Here is a 26,130-nt window from a genome sequence, read left to right as displayed (position 1 = left end):
CAACTCCAAGAATTCTCGCTCTGCGCCTTTCTGACTGTTGGACTGTGTACCGTCTGCAGTGTGTTAACGCTGATGGGACCAGTTGCAGCATGATATGATGAAATACAGATAATTGGCAGCGTGCTGTTACACATTTCTACTCACTCTGCCTGAGCCATGGAGTTGTTGTTGTTTATCACCGCGGGCCCTTGACTGCGCAGGATGGCAGCAAAGGCCTGCAGCTCATTGCAGGAGGGTTCTCTCCAGGGGGACTGAGGCCCTCTCGTTGCGTTGAAGAAGGTCCGAGTTTCCAAACTGCAGCTCCTCTGCCCGTCTTTGTGAGTTTGTGGCACGCCGACTAACACAGCAACTTCTGCATGGACTGGCTTGTGTGTGTCGCTGCACCGAATGGAGGCATCCCACTCGATGTTCTACGTGGCTGAGTTGAGCTGATGATCGTATCATGACGGCTCGTCACCGAGGCTGGTGCCGCTCAAACAAAAAAAAAAAGTTTATTGTTGGACGTTGGCCATCAAGGTTACTTCACTAAACCCTGTAATGGCCACACTAGACACACTCGAGCCCTCTTAAAATACCTCCAACCCTGTGAGGGGGAAAATGTGTTTTGTACTCAATTCATTTATTCAAGGTTTGTTTTTGTTGTTTTTTTTCTATGGCGAATAAAAGAATTTTCAAGGCATTTCTCCAAAACAAGATGACATTGTCCTGGCTTGGCAGTGCAATTATTAGTTCACTGAACTAGGAAGCCTTCCCGAAGAAGACATGCTTATTATCAGTCCATCGTGTTTCTGACTGTGCTGCACGTCCAAGCAGACAGCATTTCTGTACATTGATTTTCCTGATTGTGTCGTTTTGAGACTTTCTGAAACACACCAGAATCAAACTGAATTCAAACTCCATGCGTGTACGCACGTGCACGTATACATTTGCATAAAGAGGCTATGGCCTGGTGGTGGTGCTCTGAACGTTGATCCGCTTGTGTTTTTCTTCCCGCTGGCATCACGTGCGGTTTAAAAACCCAGCAAGTCCCAAGGGAGGAACACTCCCATTGTTTGCAGTACACAATTAGACGCTACTAAATCTTCTACGCTGACCACTTCCAGGGACAAAACCATCCTGTGCATGCTGAGGTTGTAATCACACTCATTAAAGCTTCATTTAAATCAACATTTTGAAAAAAAGGTCTTCACAATAATTCACAACGACGGGAAGATTTGCTGCATTGTGATAAGAAAAGGCTTCTTCTTTTTTTTTTGTCACGGCTTCACCGGTGGTGCAGCTGGTAGCCTCACTCCTAGGAAGCTTGAGAGAAAAGTTCTCCTTGTTAAGTGCGTGGAAGGGTCCCGGGTCCTTGTCTGTAGCGGTGCAGCATCACCGCTGGGAACACAAAGCGGGCGGAGCTGAATGCCAGTGGGAGCCTGCGAGGCCCTCGAAGGAGCCTGCCAATTAACAGCGGGTCCTACTCATCAGCTACGTGTTCACTCTTGATTAACGGGACACATTCAGTGCATCGGGTCCGGCTCGGCACAATAAAAAACCTTTCCACCTCCCCTCGGGTGCTCGCTTTTCTCCTCATATCTCCATCTTTGTCGAGCGAAAGGGCTTTATTATGATGCTAACTCTGTGGAGAGCCGTGGAGAGCAGGCTGGGGTGGGGTGGGGTGGGGGGTGAAGGAGCAGACTGGTCACTGTACCGCTCCCGCTCCAATGTTTCCTCCCATTAGAGATCCAGCGAGAGCCCAAACACAAACCCCGCGCTTGCGTTGGCCTTCTGCAGCACTCTGAGAAGAGGGCAGGAACTCAGAATTGACCGTTTTTTAATGGCCGCGTTCTTCTTCTTCTCCTTCTTCTTTTTTTTTTGCTCGTCTTGAGTAGCTGGTGTAAAGTGTGCGAGCGAATAAAAGTCCCTTGTGTTGCCCAAAGGTGCGGCTTTGTGCTGCCGGTGGCCCAGCTGCCTCTCTGGGGAGACGTCACCTGGAGAGCAGATGAAAGCAAAGAGCTACGCAGACGTTTACTGGAGATGTGTTAGAGGCTTTTCAGGCTTTTTCCCCGCGTAAACATTTACACTCATTTCCAATGTCTGTTGTTTTTGCAACTTTAAAGGCCAACAGGAGCTGCTATTTCACATTTATATTTATATATTTACATTTGAATTTCAAACAACTTTGATTCCATCGCTTTGCCACGGCAGCCACAGAATTTGGAAAATGCGTCGGCCAATCAATTTATTGTCTGGCAGCTTGAACCCTCATCCCTGAATTCACTGCACTTCCATCTCTCATGAGGTCTGTTCATTTCCACAGCACTGTGCTATACTGCATACTGCATACTGCATACTAAATGACATCATGTTGCCTCCAGATCGTCTTCTGCTTATATTTTAAGATTGCAGACACACACACACACACACACACACAGACACACGCACGATATTTTGGCAGAGGTAAGGAGAATTGGCCAATCAGAGGCCAGAAGGTGAGGCTCTTTGCGCGGTTCCATTGCAGAAAAAAAATACCGTTGATTAAACTATGTTCTGAGTTCAAAGATTTCAGGAGGACGTATTGATGCAAAGAACTTCTCGTTTCTGTAGGGGGAAAAAAAAACAAAGGGTAACAAGAGAACGGGTACAGAAATAGAAATCCCCCGCAGTAAAACCTTTGGTTGGCGTTCTTGCGGCTATTATTATGCACGCCGCTGAGTAATTAACGCACTTTATGTGCTACCGACCTGTTAGCGCTAAGCCTGCTGGGAGTTGGAGTTCTAGGTGGCTTCTTGTGGACAATTCAAGTAACACTAACCACTATACAATAATTCAATTGTTTGAACTATACTTTAACTCTGTAAATATAACATCACATCAAATATTATCACCATCAATACATTTAATTAATTCAGTCAAAAGTTACAACGCACCACCTTGCCACACCACTCGCACACTGGATGCACTGCATGGCTTTATCCTCATCTTTGGTACAATATGACTCAATCAATCGCAACAGTTTTGAAACCACTCAAGCAAATCCCGAAACGAACTCAGGAGAAAAGTGGAGGAGGGGGAGGAGCCTCCACAGGCTTGTTCCACAAACGGCAGCAGCTAGGAAGGAAGACAACAGTCGCACGCTCGCGGCCGTGATTAGATGTTAGAGTCGGGGGGGCCCCGGCTATTAAGTTGTGCATCGACTGCCTTGTTTCTCCTCCCAGTTTGAAAGTGACAGCAGAAGAAAGCCTCTGATTAAAATTCACCGAGGCCGAGGCTCAGCACTGAACGCTATCGTTGCCGACCTCTCTGAAGTGACTGGAAGTACCCTAGCGCTCCGTGCCCAGGGTCTCCGCTGCATTGGCTGAAAGGATTGCAGGCGGAGCTCAGCCCCGTGCTCCTCACTGACTTACTGAGGCATCTTTAAAAAATGAACGCAGCTCACTGCTGACGGTGGGTTTGTGAATGATTTCAAAAGGACTAAATATCAGTCCATCAGCGCTGCATTCAGGCGAGACCTTGGTTCACACTCGACCGCCACACGAGCAGTCTTCCCACTGGCTCACAAACAAAACCTGCACGCCGCTCACAGATGCTATTCTGTATCTTTTCTTTCAAATCTTGGCTTTGTGTTTATCTCACCGACTTTTTTTTCCTTTCTAACCAGAGGTCCGAGTGAAAGCGTTCAGAGAGCAGAGATTTTCCAGCTGTGGAGCAGAAACTGTTTAATCGTTAACGAATGTCATTGAACAAAAATCCTTGTCAAACAAGTTTACACACACTTTAATGAGTCAAGGGCCAATTAGCCGGCTGATCAACTCACGCTCTGCAGCGGCGCTGTCACTTTAACGAGCAACGCTGTGGGCTTCCTTTGTCATTTGGACCACTGAAGTACTTCAGATGTGTTGACAATCAAAGTACTGCGAGGCGTTGTTGCAACGTCACACGCAGAAGCACGTGGAGACCGCCGCACGCACAACAGTCGCTTTAAAAGGAAACCTACAGTGGCAACTACCATCGCTGTGTAGTTTAGTCCCGGTGATCCCCACGGCTGCTGCAGGTCCATACGGTCGTGCAGCTCCGACGATCCACCACGCATGCGTCGCTAATAAATTCTTTGGTCATTTCAGTTCCTCTCCTCATCATCCAAGTGGACGGGAGGAGGAGGAGGAGCCGAGGATGCTGATTGGTGGGCTGCCGAGAGAGAGTCTCGGAGTTCATAAAGAGCAATTAGTCCAACCTGACTTGGTTAATTAAAGAGGGAGGACGATGACATGAGGGGGTGGGGGTGGGGGGGAGGAGCTTGAGACGAGAACGCGTCGCCGCTTCATCGTTAAATTGCTTCATTGAGCTGTGAGGTTAAAAAGCGATGCAGGGAAACGATGCTGCTGTGCACTCGATGGAAATAACAGCTGCATTATCAGAGACGCCACACATTGCACTTTTCATCTCTAATCACACACACACACACACACACACACACATATATATATATATATATATATATATATATATATATATATATATATATATATAATAATAGATGTATATATGTGTGTGTGTGTGAGTATTTTATTTCCCCCTGCTGCTCAGTGATGCAATCCTGCGCCGCGGCTCACTTGACCCCCTGTTGTTCTTGCATTGGACCGTGTTACAGCTGCATTGCACTAATCTGATGAAAGGCGTTGAATATTGTTTGTACACCTTTCAAAAAGAGGGGGGGGGGGGGAGGGGGGGCGGTGGCTTTTTATTGCAGGCGCGGGGCAGCAGAAGACACGGGCAGGCGTGAGAGCGCTGACAGAAATATTAAGTGAGGCAGCCGGCGCAATATAGAATATAAATGAGGTTATTTTACACTGCAGAGCTCTGCAAAGCAACGTGCAGACTGACTCCTCTCTCTTTGTAATAAATCATTCCCATTCAGACAGCCTCTACTCTTAGGGCATTGTTTAATACTATCTGCAATAGAGGGAAGAAATAAATTGCTTTACATGGTGGAGCAGGGGGGTGGGGGCGGGGGGGCAGGGGGGGTGGGGGGGTGCTGCAGCTGGACTGCATGATATCATGGTGAAGGATGGAATATACTTGACTTATTGATGATAATGAACTCGCAGATGGAAGAATGTGCACGCAGGGGCGTCGTGTGGGAGTGATATTCAGGGGGAAGAAGTGGAGAGAAGTCCCAAGTAAGCAGTAAATGTAGCGGAGTAAGATTTTCTGCAATAGCATCCTGCTCCCTGCCCCCCCCCCGCCCTCCTCCTCCCCCGGAATGACATAAAAATGCAATTTATGTCGGCGCCCTGAGCCCACAGTGCCGCCTGTGCCTGGGCCACAGAAACATTTTGTCATGGATGCCGAGGGCCAAAGATAAAGTGAGGCTTCCCCCCCCCCTTAAGACACGCACGAGGCTCCCTCAGCCTCGTCCCGCCAGCAGGGGGCCGGGGGGGGGAGCCACGCTACCTCTCATTTGCAGACACGCAAAAGTAGGCGACGTGCGACGGACGCACCCCCCCCCCGCGCCACTGTTTTGTCTACGATCCCGAGCTGTGATTGAAGGAAAACTTTTTTCCATTTTATTTTTTTCCCTAAGCACAGCGGTTTGGACGGTGCTCGGGGAGAAGCACAGCCGTGCTTTCTGCTCCACCGCCTGCGCACTCGTCTCAGTCCCGACCACCACAAACAGTTGTTTGCTGCCGGCGCCACGTGCCAGAGCTCCTCCCACTCGCAGTGCTTGGATGAGCGGCACAGCTGCTGGTTGACAAAACAGGTGAGCACTAAAGAGGTGAAGTTAAGAAGCGCTTCTTTTTATTGATTTTATTTTATTAGCAGTTTTGTTTTGTTTCTTTCCGCCTCACCCCGACCCGACGGTGGTTTGGTGAATTGAGCCGCTCTCTTGCCGTAGTAGCATGTGATACTCTCAGCCGAACATGAAAAAACAATGAAATAAATTAAAAACTGTGAATATGACATTTGAGGAGGCAGATAGAGGAAGATGTCTGTCTGCTTTATGAAGAGGCTGCTTGTATCTGCGGCTCCCGGACTCGTCGCACTCACTGCTCTCTGATTGGACGTCTCTGCGATCTGCATTCTGACTGACGGAGGCAGGAGGGCGGTGACCTGCAACCGGCGAAGGAAAAAAAAAAGAAAAAAAAAAAAAGAATTTCATAAATGAGCGGCGGGTTCCTCCGTTGAATCCCGGTCAGAGCGGTGAGGATTTAGTGGGAGTCGGGCTCGGTGTTCTGGTGGCTCATTATTCTCCACTTCTCCAGCGTATCTCCCCAGGCCCAGTGCCCCCCACCCCCACCCCACCCGCCTCCTCCTCCACCACACCCAACCAACACCTCTGTGCTGAGAGATATGAAGACGCTGCAGCAGTCCCCTCCGATCAGATACACAATCTGGATACTTAGTTAAAGATTGGACTGTGCCCGGCACTGGACCTGCTCACCACATGAAATATGAGGGTACAGACTGGAGGTTGTCCTGCCTTGTTTAATTACATCGTTATCTCTCCTACCATTATTAAACATTTGTCATATATGGCCGGCGTATAGCATAAAAAAAGGATAACACACTCCCCCGGGAGTGAGTTCCAGCCGACTATATATTTCCAGCTCCACTTTTTATTGCGGGCTTTCCACACGTCAGCCATTTGTCACGGCTCCCTGTCGCATCTCATACGGACAGAAAAAGAGGGGGGAATGTCAGCTGCACAACCTTCACCTGGGACATCCCGGTTCTCATCCTGTTCCAAACCAAACATCAATGGGGTTGTGAATATATCTATCTATCTATCTATGTATATATCTATCTATCTATCTATCTATCTATCTATCTATATATACACAACCCATCTATTTAATGGACTCACATCACACTTGCACTCTAACCAAAGAGCCAGGTTGTAAAACAAGCTAATGAGCGTTGCTAAGAGAGACGGCAGAAAGGTCAACAAATCATGATTTGTCACGTCACATCATTATCTAATAAATATTTTCACTCGTTAGGTACAGGTCTTTTACACCGTGTTGAATGAGGGGAGCACTTTCACTGTGTGAGCCCTCTGAGAGAACCCCGGTACTGCTACATGCAAGAGGCTAAGTGTTACCGTTAGCTCCTTGTGTGAAAATAGCTTCCGTCAAGACTCTGAACTTAAATCAATCAGCGCGACAGCAACGTCTGCTGACGTTTAACCCACTGTGGTACTGTTTGTGTCATTGTGAACAGTGCAAACTCAATCTGGCTTAAGTTAGCCTGATGCTAACGCTAACTGCTGCCGTGAGCGGCGCTGACGCAATGCGAGCTCACCGCGGTCATTGATGTGAGTGATAATAACAGTATGGCTAAGGAGGCTAAAGCGCTGTTACAGTAGTTAAATGAGAGAAGGAGGGACACGCATATCACACACATTTGTGTTGATAAGACGCTAGTCACGCTAATCACGTTGGTTAAAAAGGAAGTAAGAGTCAACAGCATTCAGTAACAGAGATGAAAGAATCAATGTTTTCACATCTTCTTTTATCACAAATTGGTGAAGCAAACAAATGGTTTGCAGTGTTGAAAAGGCAGGAGCGTGAATGAAAGCAGCACATTGGGGAACGCGAGTCAGCACCGAGTTCACTTCACCAAGTCCAATTCTCTCGCACCTTTGGAAACAGTACACTGTAAAATTTTTGCTTTTAGAAGCACTTTCTGTCAGACCGCCCCCCCCGCCCCCCCCTCCCCCTGTAGTCGATATGAAATGGCTCCATCCCTCACGACAGGCCCGGCTGCAGTGCAGTGTATGGCTCGGGCTTCTGCTGGGAGAGCAAAAGCTCTAATTTAGTCGGCAATAAAGTGGCTTAGAGAAACTGATTCTTTCCAGAACATTAATCATAAAATTTTTAATGGATATCAAATATTTAATACAGTAGAATGTTCAACTTGTATTACTATGGCTTTCTCCAAATCGATCATGTAGAGGAAAATCCATAATTAAAATGATGCTAGCAAGGGCAAATCATTAAGATTTCTATTCGCCTTTATGCTTCAGGAAAATGAAATATGCACCCTGCCGGTGATGTATAGGCCATTAGAAACAGACATAAATTATTACTGTCTGTTATAGAAATGAGCTCTTGATTATATTACAAAAATAAAAGCGTGTGATAATTCTTCTTCTTAATCTCGCAGCCTTGGTGCCTTCGAGGGCATGGAAACTCATTTGAAAAATAACGTGTATTGCCCGCAATAAGTTGAGAAACTGCAGCTGCAAATCGTACCTGGGATGCTGATCAGCTTTTGTTAGCTGCTACACCCTGCAAGTGGTTAATAATAAGAGCGTGGAAATAAACCAGTCGAGTCACATCGGTGAAAGTAGAAACAGCAGAAAGGTTTGCATGTGGAGTAAAGCAAAGACCGTTGGTCCCTCTGCTAATTAAAAGCAAAGAGCGCTCCTGCACAGCTGCAGGTTGGGCTCAGGCTCTTCCTCAGTGTGAAGGCTTGTGATTGAGAGCTGGCCAGGTTGCAAACTGCTGCTGAATACAAACATGTTTTGCTCCCCAGCCGGGAGCCACGGCCGTCCACTTCGACAGGACAGTGTTCTGTTTGCAGCCATTGTTAAACGTCTTCTTGGTGTTTCAGCTCCAGTGGCCGTGAAGGAAACCATCTGACAATTCTCTCTGCTCTTTAACTAACTGCATTTGATTATTTTTCAATTTGACAGTATATTTTCTCTCCAAACACGAGCTGCTTGTGTCAGCCGGGGTGACTGCAGCTGTGCCAATTGATTATTTTATTATTATTATTATTATTATTATTTTTTTTGCATACAATAATTTGAGCTGTTTCAAAAGCAGTCGGTGGTTTGCCAACAACGTCTTTAACTGTGCTAACTGTGCTAACCGTGCTAACTGTTCTAACTGTGCTAACTGAGCTAACCGTGCTAACTGTTCTAACTGTGCTAACTGAGCTAACCGTTCTAACTGTTCTAACTGTGCTAACTGAGCTAACCGTGCTAACTGTTCTAACTGTGCTAACTGAGCAAACCGTTCTAACTGTTCTAACTGTGCTAACTGAGCTAACCGTGCTAACTGTTCTAACTGTGCTAACTGAGCTAACCGTGCTAACTGTTCTAACTGTGCTAACTGAGCTAACCGTTCTAACTGTTCTAACTGTGCTAACTGAGCTAACCGTGCTAACTGTTCTAACTGTGCTAACTGAGCTAACCGTTCTAACTGTTCTAACTGTGCTAACTGTTCTAACTGTGCTAACTGAGCTAACCGTGCTAACTGTTCTAACTGTGCTAACTGAGCTAACCGTGCTAACTGTTCTAACTGTGCTAACTGAGCTAACCGTTCTAACTGTTCTAACTGTGCTAACTGAGCTAACCGTGCTAACTGTTCTAACTGTGCTAACTGAGCTTGTTCAACAACTCCAGACTCCCCACGTCATGTTAATATTTCATCACAGCTCCGGGCTTCGCATGATAAAATCCCTCGTCCTGACATTAAAGGGCCTCCAGTAGCCAGATGTGGAAACTGTACATGCCAGCAAAGAAAGGTGACAAACCCCCCCCACAATGATACACTTTTATTGTGTCTCCTGTCGCTTCTTTCCAGTGTCAGACCACACGACCCTCCACTCTGTGTCACCTGTGAGGTCACAGGGATGCAGCCGACCAGAGCAGCGACGCTGAAAGGTCCCAGTCTTGGAATCAAAGCCAGGCCACTGTAGCTTCATGCTATTTCCCAGCAAGTAAAGAAGAAAAGCATCATGATATCGTTGCACAGCCACAAGACTTAGGAATCTCTGTAGGAAGAAGGTAACTAAGGGGGTACAAAGTACTTGCAGAAAGTCCTATTGAGAGTAGATGAGCTGAGACGGAGTGGCACACTGTGTTCTCTGAGAGCAGCCTGATGCAACACAGACACAGTGCGTCCAGTAGGCCAACCACACCAGGACGGTTAGTACGCAGCCCTTACTGGTATTCATTCTGCGTGAGTTCCAAACTATTTGGAACCGAGAGGTCGCACCAGATTAGGATGCAAGTTGAAGCCGCACGCTGCAATCAAATCACAGCAAGGCTGCTGGGAAAGCACTGCTGTTGTACACTTGAGTGTAAGAGGCGGCTTTCAGCCGCTGTTGTTGGGATTTTTATTGCCCGCGGTGACGAGCAGCTCTCTACCTGTGAAGGGCGGCTCTGCTGGAACTGAGTGCTGAGCCGGGCCCATTTAAAAAAAAGAAAAAAGATAAATGTGTCCTGGTGAGTTGTAATTGCCATTGAGAGAAGATGTATGCACACGTATCAGAGGACGAAGAGCGGGGACAGTCACACCTCCTCCTCACCCCCCCCACCCCCCAGCGCTGTGTTTATCAAGCCTGCTTATTCCTTTTTGCAGGGATTTCTCCGCTCACCCACACAAATCCCACCCCCCCCACCCCTTCCCAACCCCCCCCCTCCCTCTCAGCAGGTCTGCGTCCTCTTTGATATGCCCCATGTTCTCCAGCAAAACGCTGAAGCACATCAAACGGAGGCAGCGCCATCAGGCGAGCGTGACTTCCATATTAGTGGCTCTTTTTTTTCTTCTTCTTTTTATCCCAGTCCTTTTTGCGCGCCATATTTGTTCATTTGATAAGAAAATTAAAAAAAAAAAAAAAAAAACCCAACAGACCGACGACCGACCGACTGACTGACCGATCGATCGCTCTTCAATAATGTATCCAGCCTTGTTCTTGTGTTTGGGGATCACATGCCTCTTCGCTGTTCTTAAAAGAGAGGTGCTTTTTAACTTTAATGAGGGTGGACGGTCCTCTCGGAGCGCGGGCTGCGCTATTGAACATATGAATTATGGATAGAGACTACAAAGGCATCGTATAGAGAGCACCTGATGAGATTATCAAACATTTACCGTCAGATGTAGGTTTGACCATGAACCCGCGGGAGGACATTAAAACTTCATAAACACCTCGTGATTCACTGTGCCATAAATCTGGAGAGATTGCAATCACTTCCTTCGTGCTCGCAGTGCCTGGTCAGACATGCACAGAGAGAGAAGTAAATAAAGAGCTGTTGGTGTTTGCAGCAGCGTTCACCAGGCCAGCTGGCCAACAGTGCTGCCAAGCACGGTCCGCCGGTAGGACTGTCCTACATTAGTGCAACCAACCCGTGTTGAATCCTTTGAATTTAGATGAGAGTTTCAGGACATGAAAACAATGTATTGCTTTGAGATTTAAATGGATAAATAATGTAGTGGGCCACCGGAGGAGCTGTTTCAGGAAGACCCCCAAAGTGTTTGGAGCTGAAAGATGTGCTTATGGTAAAGAAAGAGGAGAGAAAACACAACAGGACCCAGTCGGTGGAGGTGGAGGTAGTGGTGGAGGTGATGCAAGTTGATGATGTAAATACCATCACTTTTCCTCTTGTAAACATACTGATCCATCTGGAAGTCCAAATTGGTGCCTCCCAAATGGTTTCCTGCCGCCAGGAACTGGTGGTGGAGGTGGTGGTGGAGGTGGAGGTGGAGGTGGAGGTGGGTAGTGAGTGTGAATATATGAGACTAAAATGAAACACTTTAAATCCACACCAACACTTTGGACGTGTAAATGCTTTGAAAAGTTTCTGCTGCAACACGCAGCCGTTCCATTCTGCCTGTTGAAGTTATGCAGCGTTTGGCTTTTGGTCCCCGGCTGTCAGAAGCTGCTTTTAACTGGAGCATTTTAAGGGCGCGTCATCTTATGAAAGTTCTCTCAGTGCAGATCAGAGGGCCACTTTAACTTGGCGTGTCGAGCCAAATTTCACAGAAACACATTTTTACGCCCCTCAACATTTTGCTGCTTCTTCTTCTTCTTCTTCTTCTTCTTCTTCTTCTTCTTCTTCTTCTTCTTCTGTTGCTTTGCTCCGCTGCTTGTTGAGGAAAGGGACAACGGCGATTGATGCCGGGCCGCAGCAGCTGCGCCTCCGCGTCAAAGGGAGCTCGTCACCGTTTGGGTTCTCTCGGCACTGCAAGCAGACGCCCCCCCCCCCCCCCCCCCCCGACCCCCCCGGAGAGTCCAGTGCACGAGCACGGTCACAGTTCTGTTTCTTTTGCACTTCTTCCACTTTGTGTCGCAGCAATAAAACTTAAGGAGAATGTCATGGGATGATAGACTTGAAACCGGAGGGGATGGGGGTGGGGGGTGGGGGGGGGGGGGGGGATCTATATTTTCAAACTACAGCTGTTAAGTGGTTGAATGTAGCAGGTGTGCACGATGAATGACATTACACGCTGTCACTGACGGGAATAAACAGAGGCCCCTAAGAATAGATGAAGTGTATACCACACTTGTAAACCAATCACTCTGGCCCTAATTACATGCTAGACCACCTGTTGCAGCCCACACATCATTACACAAGAGTGCGAACGCGCTGTCTCACATCTCTAAGTGGTTCCAGGGACCGGCGTGCAGTCATCTATCACCACATTCAGTCCGTGACATCAAACCAATCTCGCTTCACTCTGCTCACAATGAACACGCCGCTTGAACTCGACAGAGCGACCATTGAAGGGGACGGTGATGATGGAGTGTCACTCTTTCAGGCAAAAAGGTGAATCTTTGAGAGTGAGTATTTCAGGGAGATTGGCAGGCAGGATTGACACCGGCACACTGCAACAACATTTAGATTTGACCCTGAGTGTGGCTCTGGTTATTGATTTCATGTTGAGCACCGTCAGCGACAGGGTCCAGGGTTGAGCAAAGGTTTGCCAAAACCATCAGTCAGCCAGGCGAGCGCATGGATGGCGGCTGGCCTGTTAGTTTGAAATAGCACAGTGTCCCACAAGTGAAAGTTGGAGGAAAAGATGAGAAGAGAAAGAAAAGCCAGTGCCCTCCTGTGGAGGTCACAGGGTGTCACTTCAACCCTTGAAGTTCATTAGCTATGAGCCGGCGCTAGGAGGAGGAGGAGGAGGAGGAGGAGGAGGAAGAGGCTGCTTAACCCTGAAAATGAATATTAAGACCTTTTCAAACGTACCTTCAGTTGATGTGGCCCAGTGATTTCTGAGATCGCATCCTGGCAGTGACAGGAGCGCTCCCTCAAAGGTCAAACACTGGAGCACTGGAGATCTTGTCAGAGTCTCATGGACTGCTTCCCGTCCCACCTCGTTGTTGCGAGGAAGCCTTGTCAAAAACCAGTTTCAAGATTCACACAATCGTGACAAAAACACGATCGTACCTGTGGAACAAGTGAACCAAAAAAAAAAAACCCCGATTGTGGGGTTTAGCCAAGACACCGGGGATGTGGATGTGAGTTCCTGAGAGCCAGGAGAAGTTCGTGTTCACGTCCTTCTTTTGAGCTGCTGAGTGACTTCCAGTCTTCGGTCACGCGTGTCAAAATGTCTTTTGATCCAAGCTTATGAGTTTGGAAAATTCTCTAATCTGAATCTTGCAAAGTTATTGAGCACATTTCTCACATCTCTAAATGACTCTGACTGTAAGCACGTGGATGCTTTATTGTGACTAATTGGCCCATTAAAACTTTAAGTTGCAGCTTCAGCTTCTGTTGCCTCCGATCTTTAATTTGCACCTCCTCCAGATTCATTAGTGTGTCTCTGGATCATCCGCTATTCATCGGGTTAATAAGCCTTTTTTTATTCTTCCCCCCCCTCCCACCCCATAGCATCTCATGGGCATTCAGTTAAAGTGCATACTTACACGACTGAGATCTCTGTATTAGCAGCTTTCACTGTAATTATTAGATTTCTCACAGCCGTCATCACCTCGCAGGACGTGAAACATTTCCACGGTGCTAAAATGTATTTTTAGCAAACAGTTGCAAGGAAAGAAAACAGCCTCGGTAAATTAGACGGTGAAATGGAAGACGCGCTATGCAGCGGCAACGCAACGAGGGGGAAGAAACCCGCTCGGAGAACTGACTGCAGCTCCTGTGGAGTTTATTGTGAAAGGGGGAAAGAAGTGTTGAGATGTTAGCGGAGAACAGCTGCGAGCCGCTTCTCCTGCCGTGGCGATTGGCCCAGCGCCCCTCAATAATTCATGGATGTTTACCCAGCGCAGCGTATACAGCGAGCGTGCTCTGGCATCGCCACTAAGACGCCTCAAATCAGCCGAGGCGGATCAGAGCTCATAGGCCGGTCCGTACTGCAGGGCTTCATCAATAATGGACGGCTACAAACAGGAGGTTAAAGGCCTCCTGACGCACTCAGCGTCGAACTGGGTCCGTCGCTGAGTGCTTTACAAGAGCCATGTCGCCCCCCCCCCTCCCCCACCGACCCCACCCCACACAAGTTTGGCCTTGCTGCGCCACCTTCGAGACGAGGCGGCAAACATCACGGGGAGATGTGGCCGTGATCGCTCACAGTGACGTGGCTAATAGTCCCTTCAGAGCACCACTTTAACCTGACACGTCCAATAAAATCCCCAACGGTGTCGCTGGTGATAGATCTGATATCAGAATCCTGTGAGCAGGCCTGGTGACAAAGAGCAGCCGCCCCCCTCGGCGCAAAAAACCTTTATTAGGGAGCGCAGGACTTTAGACAAATGTAATACGCTGCTCGCAGTCTTTCAGGACGGCTCTCCCCAGCCAGCAGATTTCATCTCCTTAAAAGGAGCCATTAACTCCTCGTGACAAGGAAATGAATTCCCTCTGTGGTGAGAACAGCTTCTCATTGGCAATCATTAGTTTAGCACTCCGTAATCACCCCTTTGTGCCGCACGCCCGTCGCCAGGGCCGGCTCGCCTGCTGCTGGAGCAGGAGCAGGAGCAGGAGCAGGAGCAGGAGCAGGAGGTGGAGAAGGAGGAGGAGGAGGAGGCCACTATCATCAAGGGCAGGATGTGAAAATTGCGCCGTAAAACAAAAGTAATACCCAATAAAATAGGAGAGCAACTGGCACCGGCGACATAAAAGTGAAGGATGTGCCTGCAAGTCACATGGTAAACACATTGTTATTCTTCACACACGGAGCCAAACTGCAGCCTTGTGCCGCCGCTCCAACTTTTAAGACTGTCGGGGTCTCATCTGCGTGTTAAGAAGACGGACGAGGACTCGAGGGTGGAACACTGCTCCACAAAGTGCCTTTTTCTTTTTTAAACGGTCGATGATGGTGGTGGTGGAGGGAGGTGGTGGAGGGAGGTGGTGTAGGGTGGTGGTGGAGGGAGGTGGTGCATGGAGGTGGTGGTGTAGGGAGGTGGTGGAGGGAGGAGGAGTAGGGAGGAGGTTTAGGGAGGAGGTTGTGTAGGGAGGTGGTGTAGGGTGGTGGTGGAGGGAGGTGGTGGTGTAGGGTGGTGGTGGAGGGAGGTGGTGGTGTAGGGAGGTTGTGTAGGGAGGAGGTGTAGGGAGGTGGTGGTTTAGGGAGGTGGTGTAAGGAGGGAGGTGGTGGTGTAGGGAGGTGGTGGTGTAGGGAGGGAGGTGTAGGGAGGTGGTGGTGTAGGGAGGAGTAGGGAGGTGGTGGTGTAGGGAGGAGGTGTAGGGAGGGAGGTGTAGGGAGGTGGTGGAGGGAGGGAGGTGTAGGGAGGTGGTGGTGTAGGGAGGAGTAGGGAGGTGGTGGTGTAGGGAGGAGGTGTAGGGAGGGAGGTGTAGGGAGGTGGTGGTGTAGGGAGGAGGTGTAGGGAGGGAGGTGTAGGGAGGGAGGTGTTGGGAGGTGGTGGTGTAGGGAGGAGGTGTAGTGAGGGAGGTGTAGGGAGGGAGGTGGTGGTGTAGGGAGGTGGTGTAGGGAGGTTGTGTAGGGAGGTGGTGTAGGGAGGGAGGTGTTGGGAGGTGGTGGTGTAGGGAGGAGGTGTAGTGAGGGAGGTGTAGTGAGGGAGGTGGTGGAGGGAGGTGGTGGTGTAGGGAGGTGGTGTAGGGAGGTTGTGTAGGGAGGTGGTGTAGGGAGGGAGGTGTTGGGAGGTGGTGGTGTAGGGAGGAGGTGTAGTGAGGGAGGTGTAGGGAGGGAGGTGGTGGTGTAGGGAAGGAGATGTAGGGAGGTGGTGGTGTAGGGAGGAGGTGTAGGGAGGTGGTGGTGTAGGGAGGGAGGTGGTGTAGGGAGGAGGTGTAAGGAGGGAGGTGGTGGTGTAGGGAGGAGGTGTAGTGAGGTGGTGTCCAGGAGGAGGAGCCCTCTGTCTTCAGTGAAGCAGTGACTTGATGAGGAGGCAGCCTGAGAGGTGATTAACTGGGATATGTTGCCACTTCAGTTCACTCAATGTTGTTTTGAAGCTCCACCCACCAAGAAAAGCAGTGTTGCAGTGATGGCCTGTCACACATCACCAAACCTGACATTTCTTTTCATTCATTGATGTGTTTACTGCCAGGGGTATCGTCATCGCTCTTGGAGTCCATCTTGGAGTGAAAGTTGGGACTGTTTTCAATCTCAATGTTGAGACAGGAAGTGGATATTTGGAAATGTTCAGATTGTTCTCCTCTCCACACCTGTCAACACAGGAGTTACAACTGTGCTCCCAATGCCATAACCATGGAGTGAGTAATGCAATGTTTGACGATACATTTATTTGATTTATGAATTTTGTATCACATCTTTGGCGTTGTTTTTTTTTGCAAAAGAAAATCACATTTGAAATGACACGTTTTTCAAGGCGAGGGCAGTAAAGACATAATGTTCCCTACACCGTTGCTTTGGTTTTTGAAACGCATCAGCAGGTCGCCAGCCACTGAAATTGTTTAGTGCACTTGTGCTATTTCAATGGGTTGGACCACCACCACCACCACCATCATCATGACTCCTCTTTTAAAACATTCTGGCTTTAAGTGACTCCAATGAAATGGAATGACACCCCCGCCTCTCTCTCTCTCTCTCTCTCTCTCTGTCTCTCTCTCTCTCCCTCTCCCTCTCTCTCTCTCTCTCTGTCTCTCCCCCCCCCCCTCTCTCCCTCTCTCCCTCCCTCTCTCTCCCTCTCTCTGTCACTCTGTTTTTAAGTCAACGCCTCAATTTATTCAAGAGCCTTTGCTGCATTATGTTCCCAATTGAGCGAGCTGGGTTCAATTGGCGCTGTCTGTTCAAAGGCTGAGGAATTGACTTTCGAGCCCGAAGCGCCACCAGCCTCATGCAATAAGGACTGTGAGCAAAAGAGAGGGATGGAAAAACGCTCGTATTAAATCTCTGTCCAGCCAATGCCTGCAGCCTGCTTCACAATGCGAAGCCACATATTAATTCCAAATGTGATAAGAGAGAAAGTTTTTGACGTCTATGTAAAAAAAGAAAAAAAAGAAAAAAAAAAAGTTTTGTCTTTGCTTGTTTTCCACTCATTCAGTGGAAGCACGGTGAGCACCAAGAGGCACCAGCGTGCAGCCGATGCTCCGCCTCTGTATGCAAAACAGTGATTACTGGACAGGTCACAGCTCGTGTTATGTTCTCCGTCTGGCCAAGAAGTGCTTGTTGATGGAAAGGTGATTTGAGGAGCCCACAATTCCACCGTTGGAGAGAGAAAACGGGCCACTCCACTCTGCCAGGGTCCATCTGATTCCAGCTGGTAGATGATGGCCAATCAAGGCCGTGTTTATTTGCTCCGTGTTTTGGGCTCCGGGACTTTGATTGAATTTTGGTATCAATCCCTAACAACTTATTTTTTTTTTTGTTGTTGTTGTTGTTGTTGCGCTGGATCGTCCATGCCCAGTATTTAGACGAGCGCTCGTGCTGTTTGTTTTTGCCTCACCTGCCGCGTGCCAAGCTTCTTCCCCCGCCGCTGCCGCCTCCCTCTGTAAGTCACACTTGTCATTGTGCCGTTGCTTTGATCGGCGCCAGTCAATCCTCCGTGCGTCCGCTGCCAAGCCGGCTCGCGTTGGCTGCAGAGTGAGACTCCCGAGGTTCTTTCCTCCACCGCAGAAACGGACACGCCCTCGTCAGAGAATGACCTGGGATTGATCGGGCTGTGTTGTCGTTATTCCGAGAGCCGCCACCATATGGCTCCATATGGTGGCGCTTGTCTGAAGTGCCATATGTTGTCAGGCGGTGGCATTTTTCATTTGAATAACATCAGCGTCCGAGCCTGACGCCTTATGGTGCAGGATTCCTCCACACTGCTGGAAAGCAGACGCTCTCCTTCCTCTGGAGTCAGAGCAAAGCAGCGCAGCCAAGCCACAGCATTTCATCAACTTGGCCTGATTCAAAGAGGAATCAGTCTCCAGGAACAACGAGCCCTTTCCCACTGTTAATAGCTCGACTGTGTTTCCGACGCCGCCTCAACTCAAACTGTCCATCAGAATCCACTCGGCAGAGTTAGCGCTCCTCCTCCTCCTCCTCCTCCTCCTCCTCCTCCTCCTCCACAGCGCCCCCCCCCCAGTTGTTTATTTGACCGAGTGGACACCCGAGATCGCTCTAACTGGTGCAGGTTGATGAAAATTGCTTGCAGATTTGAACTCCCTCCACCCCCCCCCCCCCTCCCCCGCAGCACCCTACCCTCCGTCTCGCCTCTCATCACAAAACAAGAGTCCATCTCTAAGCAAGACGCCCCCCCCCCGCCCAAACACCGATGCACCCCTGAGGCATGAAAGGGACACAGAGTTCATGTTGAATGGAAGCTTGCAGGGTTTGACTTCGTTACAGCGTGTGGACAGCAGGCAGCGGTGCCAGCGGTACGCAGGCCCTTTATTTTATTTATAGTCTAGGAACGGAACGTATGTGGGATGTTTGAGTCCAAGCTGCTATGAAGCTTTTACAGTACGTGGCCATACGGTTCATTTCTCCCATCGGCACTGTAACTGACTCCAGGCCTGGTCATGGGGAATGAAGCACCGGGTCCATTAGTTGACACTGTCCCTGATAGCTAGCTGCTCCACGACCGTACGTGGAGCGGCCCTTTTTTATTTTATGTAGCAGCTCAAGGATTTTGCTCTGCAGGTCCAGTTGGTGTGTTGAATATGTAATAATGTGTCTCAGCGGCCGTTCAATAGATGTTGGTGTCATCTCTGTGTCTCCGCTGCAGGATGCATCCTGCTGGCTGGTAATTGGTGGACGCTCTCTGGAGCCGCTGGCTTAGCGGAATATCAATATTTTCAACGGTCGATCCCGTTTACCGCGAGGTCAACTATCATCCATATTTCTGTTTGTCCGGCTAGTTATACAAAGTGTTGAACACTTATACCCGATAACCTGATGGTGTTAGCGTTGCCAATAAAAGGATAGCATTCAGCTCAAAGCGTGCCGGTGCCAAACGGCCGGCCAACTTTCAACTCGGTGTCTTCGATGGTTGAAACCAATTGAAAAGCCAACAGACAAACACAACATAGCATCTTATCCAGGCCTTCTAAATATTTGAGTGCACCAGTGTGTTTTAGCCACAAAAGCAATGCAAAAGCAGGTCCACGCTTGATGTTCCTGGTGATGCTGATGATATGATACGCTGTGATGATGATAATAAGTGGCGGTCAGTCTGTGCAAGCGTGGCAGCAGTCCTGCACATGCATGCAAAAACACTGCAGGGATGTGAATGGATCAACCCACCAAGGTCACCAATGGCATTCTTTTGAGGAAATGTGATATTCCAACATTCATCCGTCTCATGAAATAAGACACGCAGGTGTAGAATGTTGAAAACGTGAGGCTATGTTGCAAAGGGAGATATTTCCAATGGAAAATTCAAAGCCACTCAGCTTGTGTGTTCATTGCATTTGCATCTTGTTTGTTTGAAGGAAAATGTAAATAGTTGATAGTGATCTTTACTCTTTTTCTGACTGTGGTCATGAAAACTACTGATTCAAAGCATTAGCTAACAGCATCACATAGCTAATAATCTTAGCACAGTCAATCGCTGCTGCTTTTTAACTGAGGAGTTGGCCACACCAGAGCTCAACTCTCATCGCTCTCCTGCAGGACCGACAGGACAAAACGTTGTCACGACAATTAATCACCCCCATTATGAAGAGTTGAGAGATGCAGGACTGGATCATACAATCTGCCTCCTTCATGTTAACAAATGGGACCTGCCTGCACACCAAGATCCCTGCACAAACACCCTTTCCCCTTTCATTTGGCTTTCTTCCATTTAAGGCATCTGCTGTGTGGTTGATATGTATTCAAGAGTTTATTCTCATTAATCTGTGTACACTCGGGTTATTTGATGGTATAAAAGGGGTGAGAGGTCGTGACACCGGAGCCCTGCTTTCGACCAAGTCAGCCTTGGTTTTGTTCCACTGGGGGAAGTGGACACACGCCATCCATCTTTAGGTGTCACCGTGCAACTGAAGTGGTGGCAGCTCACTATACAAAGTAAATGAAGCAGCATTAATTAAAAAAAATCACAGACCTCAGGTTTGACAAAAAAAAACAACAACACAATTTCACACACACACATATATTGAGCTATCTGGTTGGCCAAATCAGCACAAATGATGCACACACAACACACAAGGACAATGAGACAGGACGTGGAACTGTGTTGTCAGCACAGCGACGCAGAGGCACAACGGTGACAGACAAGATTTCAGGTCGAATGAACCCAACCTTTGTCAATAAAGCTTGCTTTTGAAAAAAAAACTAAACAAAGCAAAAAAAAAAAAAAAAAAAAAATGGTATTGGCTCCTTCGACAAAGAAGTTGCGGGTCAAGTTGTATTTCTTACGGGTGTTGTGGAAGAGTGACACCAGAGGTGGAATTAAAGGGCGAAGCAGCAGAGCATTAAAGACGAGCGGTGAGAAGCAACCTTGGCTTGTTGCTGTTCAGCTTTCAGGGACATGCAGCACACTGGTAGCACCCTTCAAAGCAGCTGCCAGAGGTAAATAATTCAAACAGCATGGCCAGGTATACAGTGCCGCATCTTTCCCCCCCCCCCCTCCCCTATCTGACTCCCTCAGTGTGTTTTGTTCCAGCCATGTCTCCGATGATATTTGAAAAGAGGAGGGAAAGCGAAGCAGCAGTCTGTGGAGGATTGGATTTTTCTCTCTGTGTCTCCTAACAGAATGTGTAAACAGGGCGGCTGCAGGGTTTGATGAGGTCTAGTTGAGGAATGTCCAGGAGCCTTGACATGAAATAGGAGAGAGAGAGAGAAGCACAACCGTGGCGGCGCTCAGCAGTGACCTTTCTCCTCCTGTTCCAGGGCAGAAATGGCGAGAGCTTCACGGAGGCCTTGGCCTCTGATTGATAGGCCTCGCAAACCGCCGGAGCAAAATTCTTCATTTTGTACTTCTCTCAAAGTCAGCCACTGTGGTTTCTCACACTTACAGCCGTCTTTGAAAAATAGATGGGATGTTTGCATAGGAGGTCTCCTGAATGTAAAGCAGTCACCCGATAAATCACACTAAAGCTTTGAGCGCCTGTTTGGATTGGACAACAACCTTCTCGTCTTCTCCTTGAGTTGTGATGTGCAGCATAGCAGACACACAGGGGCCTTCTTCATCTTTTCACACCAATCCCTCCCGCTACAGTGGGGGTTCAGGGTGGGGGTCCGAGGTGGGGGTGAGGGTGGGTGGTATAGGTCTCCTCCAACAACATATCATCAGGACCCGAGTTTCTCACAGAAAGAAACCAAACAACAGGAGAAAGCAACTGTGATCTTCAATGCACTCAGTACACCCACGGCTGTACTGAGTGGAATGAACAGGACACGGTGTTGTTCAGTCTGATGGTCAATCAATCAACAGTCCACCTGGTTTAGCTTGTTGAGCTATTGATGCTTTTCCACAAGCAGATCACTGCTTCTATTCAACTCGGCTCTGCACGGGTTAGAAGGTTTCCATTGGGCGGGAGGGGGGAGGGGGGGGTTGTGGGGGGGGGCAGTCGCTGCTACCAGGCGCTGGTTTGGCAGCTCCAAGCGGACAAACAGACCTACAATGTGTAGTGCAGACCTCTCGATTTAAAGCAACATCGGCAGTATCGTAGTATGTGCTGCCGTCCTGAATATCATCACAGTGTGGTAGTCATCACAACCTGCGCTGATCACCAGTAAATATACTCCTTCTGACTCAAGATCAAGCCGCTATTCTTTTGAAAAATACATCTGCACTGACAGATAAACGGGCCGTTTTGTCAATATTTTGCTAAGCTAGCAGAGATTCTGAGCTCCAACTCATAGAAGCTCAAATGGCTTTTTGTTGTTCACGTTGCGGAAATTTCATCCTGATGAGCAGTTACACACCAAAAGTTTTAACGCTTAATGAATCTGTATGTATGTAAATGTCACAACTCTATATTAAGAGGATATTAATTGCATTCAGGACTTCTGTGGGTCAGGATAGCATCACGGCGCTTCACCCACTGAGGGTTCAGGTAATATTACGAGCACCACAACACATCTCATCTGGGGGGAATCATTATTGGAGCTACACGAGCACAAATCCATTCCAGGGTGACCTGTGCTTGCAGCCACTCGCCTCTTCCATTAGACCAAAACACTCAAACTGCTCCGCTGAATCAAAATTTAATTTTCTCCTCTCTCTTACTCTCCATATCAGCAACAAAGTGTTATTCCTGCAAGGTCAGCTGTGTCACACATCTGCAGCCGACAGCGAATAACCTAACTGCAGCCTTCACTTTGCCAACACTGAGCGCCGGGCAATTGTGGTTGGAATTATAAGTTATTAAAGCGTTGTTATTGGGAGCCCTGCAAGCTCGTCACTCTTTCCATTTCATTTGTGCGGCGTTTAGCTGAGCAACGCAGTTTGCCGGACTGGATTTACAGCCTGCTTGCTTCCACCAGCAGCCAAAGTGAAGCTCGTTTGCAGCTGTAATTGACAGGCTGCAGTGGCTCCACTGCTGCTGTTGTGTCTTTCATCATCTGGGCAAAGTGACATTAGTTGGTGTCATGACGGCATGTCCAACCATGTGTTGTGAGGTTGAAATAGTTTATTTATAAACCCATACTGGCTGATGGAAACTTGTCTTACAACGTGTTTTATGACCAAATAAGGGGAAGGTGTCATATTTTCCAATCAGCCAGTAAGCCAGTAGCTGGGTCCATACTAGCCTGTGTAGATCATAGAGACCTTTACATTGACTGCATTTAATGTGAGTGCAACACCTTTTTAGACCAACATGAGATTGCAAGTATTCTGATGGGGCTTTCTTGTTCTGAACAGTAAGTGGAGATGACTACAGTTTGTTGTGCAGGGTGGAATGATAAAGAGGCCTCCAGGAGTCCTACTGGCCTTGGACCTTGGCCTGCAGTGGAGCTCCTGCATGATAGCAGCACTGGCTCACCTGCCAGTGGTGTGAGGATGTTCTCCTTGGTGACGGCTCATCATCCTGTCCCTCATCCTCATTGGGTGTTGGTTCCCAGGCCCCGCCCCCTCCTGCTGCCTCCCACCACCATGCACGCCTGTTCCTAACCCAGCAGTCAAGCCCACCTGGTCTCCATCAGCTGCTCGCCATCACACAGTGCATCAGCTGCACTCGGAGGTTCAGTCCCTCTCTGCTGGTTGCTCTTTCAGAAGATGCCTGGTGGCTCTGAAGCCTTGGTAGTGTCACCTGGCTGTTGGCGTGCCTCTCTCCGCCCACCAACCTGTCCACTCTGAACACCAGTTTGCTTCCTGTTCACTCTCCTGGATCCTTCTGCTGTGCTCCTGCTGGACTGCTGCCACACTCATAATCTCCAGCTCTAGTTAAACATTGCTCAGGGACTAAAGTCCACGTCCGGACTTTGCTCCTGCGGTTCCTCTGTCACACTTGACAAGTTACTGGCGAGAAAAACAGGAAGCAGCCTATGCAGGCTGTGCACTGAGGAAAAATATATCTTCTGCTTTGAATGTGTTGAAGTGAAGGACCTGTGAGAAGAATATATGGACTGGGCCCAGACAGACAGAAAATAATGGAATGAAAGACGATGAGATTTATTGAATGGCGATAAGTTCATCTTATGGTTTATGTGCAACAAAAGCAGGAAGTAATGTGCAGGCTGTGCACCAATAGGAAGCCTTGTTGTGTCGCTGTCTGGCTCAGCTGACACGCTCCTCTGCTGTAAAAAGGTTGTTTTGTCGAATGGAACTCGCTACTGTTAGTGTTGGGCTGTTTATGACAAGGACGTATGAAATAAATCCAATGGATTGAATCATTGTTGCGTCTGGCGAGTCAGGTTGCCGAGGGAGAGGAGAGAAGAGATCTGGCTGTCCTGGACCCTGAACCAAACCTTGTACAATCAGTTCAACTTTATCATCTGCATTGCAAAGTCCACATCATAATCTAATATGTGTTCGAAATGCAATCTTTTATTGTTTGCTGTTTTAATTTGGAAGACACTTGAGGAAAGTCGTTGTGAAATAAACAGTGGCAAAACAAACAGAATGATGAATGGCCCCCCGATGGATTCCCTTGTCTGTGTGTGTGTGTGTGTGTGTGTAGCAGAGGGGGAGGGGGCGGGGGAGGAGGATTGTCCATGTGTTAACTGTGTGTCTTTAATTAGGCGAGGGCGGATTTAAGCGATAATGTCCAGAGTGTGGAGAGACACTGGTGTCATTAGGATAATCAGAGGCCTAAATGAGCTTTTGATGCAGTGTGTCTGACAGGTGTAGTGGCAAGATAGGGGAGGGAAAGGTCCCCGCACCCACCCAACACCACCCACCGCCGCCTCCCCACCCTTTAGCAGCACGCTCCAGCTGTGTTTACACGCTTTGTGTGGAACAAAGAGGCCTTGTCATATCTGGCCAGTGATTGATGCGGCTGCAGGAGGAGAGTTGGAGCCCATTCACGTGAAGCAGCAACCCACACCAGCGCCACTCCTTCTTCTCCTTTCTTTCTGCAAGGGAAACCAAAATTGGTGTATATTTCTCTGGTTGATTCATAACATTAACCCCACCCCCCAACCCCCTCCCCCTCCGCCTCCCCCCGCCCCTCCCCCTCAACCATATCTGGACTACAGTGAGCGCCCGTCGTCATCTCCCAGCGTCTCCGCCTGGGGGCAGAATCACAACTGCTGCCAACGTCTTAACGAAGCCTCCGCTTCATGTCAGCGTCGTCCTCGCGTCTCCCTCAATGGCTAATGACAAATGATGTTCTGAGGAGGAGTCATATAATTGCTCTTGACAATGAGGAGCACTGGGGGAAACAACAACAACAACAAAAGACTCATAGAAACTGAGGCAATCACGGCTCTCTTGACCGATCATCCCGGAAATCTCGTCTTGCAACAACCTGCTTTTCTTTTCTTTTCTTTTCTTTTCTTTTCTTTTCTTTTCCTTCCTCTTTTTAAATGGACTTGGTTATTTTTTTTCTTTTAAGCAACCGTACAGCGGCTGCGTTTGTGTTCCGACGAAGCTGCCGAGTTTGGGGAGCTGATTTGAAGAACAATGAAGTGGATGTGCTGTTCTATCGACTGAATAATGAGGTTGTGTGCTTCAGAGAGCAGCGCCTCCCCCCCACCCTCCCCCCCCCCACTATACAAAGGCCCCATCCCCCCTCCCTCCCTCGCCCTCTCCTCTTTGATGGAGCAGATATGTGCATAGGCAACACTTTCATGGGTTGCCAGATATGGTTGGGGTTAGGAGCTCACCTTTATCTCCTGCAGTCACGACTGATTTAAATCCTCCTCAGATGCCAGAAACATAGTGACAAATTCAGAAGAAAGAGATTGTTGAACATGCTTTTTATTTTTTCCTTCCTTCACACGCTCCCCGCTGCCACAGTTGTTAATCACCCAGACACCGTTGGAAGAGGAGGAGTAAAAAAAAAAAAATAGAAGAGAGAGATGGTTTATACGTCGTGCTCGGGCCCCTGACTGGATTCCTCTTCTTTCTCTGCAGTTTTTAATGGCTGCCAAAGCACACAGGGAACACGATTCATGTAGAGCGAGCATAGTTACAGCAGAAATGTTGTCTCTGCAAAGCCCCTGAAATACCACGGCCTTGACCGGATTCCCATGGCTGTAATTAGACGCTGTGGTTGTGAACCCAAGGTGAATCAATGTCTCAACATCTCCTTCCACTGCAGGACGGCAAGCGGTTCCCTCCCCCCCCTCCCCCCCGTCCGTCTGGGTTCCCTTTGGCCACAAAGCAGCAATGCTTTGGCCCCCTTCCTTTACATCCATCCATATATATCAGCCAAAATAACACATCAGATAAAAGCCTGCTGAAATAGTTCAATACCAAATTTATTCCGACATCATGAACCGAATGCAAGTGACCTTTGGCCTCTACAAGTATTCATATAGATAGAAGTACGGACAAATTTATGCAAGTTTTTCTTTTCCTGATGTGTGTACACCATCTTTTGGGCTGAATGTATATTGATCGCTTGTTATGTATCCCGTCGTCCACATCTGCTCATGTGTC

Source organism: Nelusetta ayraudi, unplaced genomic scaffold (assembly GCF_046127955.1).
Source record: "Nelusetta ayraudi isolate G7.1 ecotype Tasmania unplaced genomic scaffold, CSIRO-AGI_Nayr_v1 ptg000157l, whole genome shotgun sequence".
NCBI classification, from domain to species: Eukaryota; Metazoa; Chordata; class Actinopteri; order Tetraodontiformes; family Monacanthidae; genus Nelusetta; species Nelusetta ayraudi.
The sequence above is the reverse complement of the archived record's forward strand: the minus strand, read 5'-3'. Positions refer to the sequence as shown.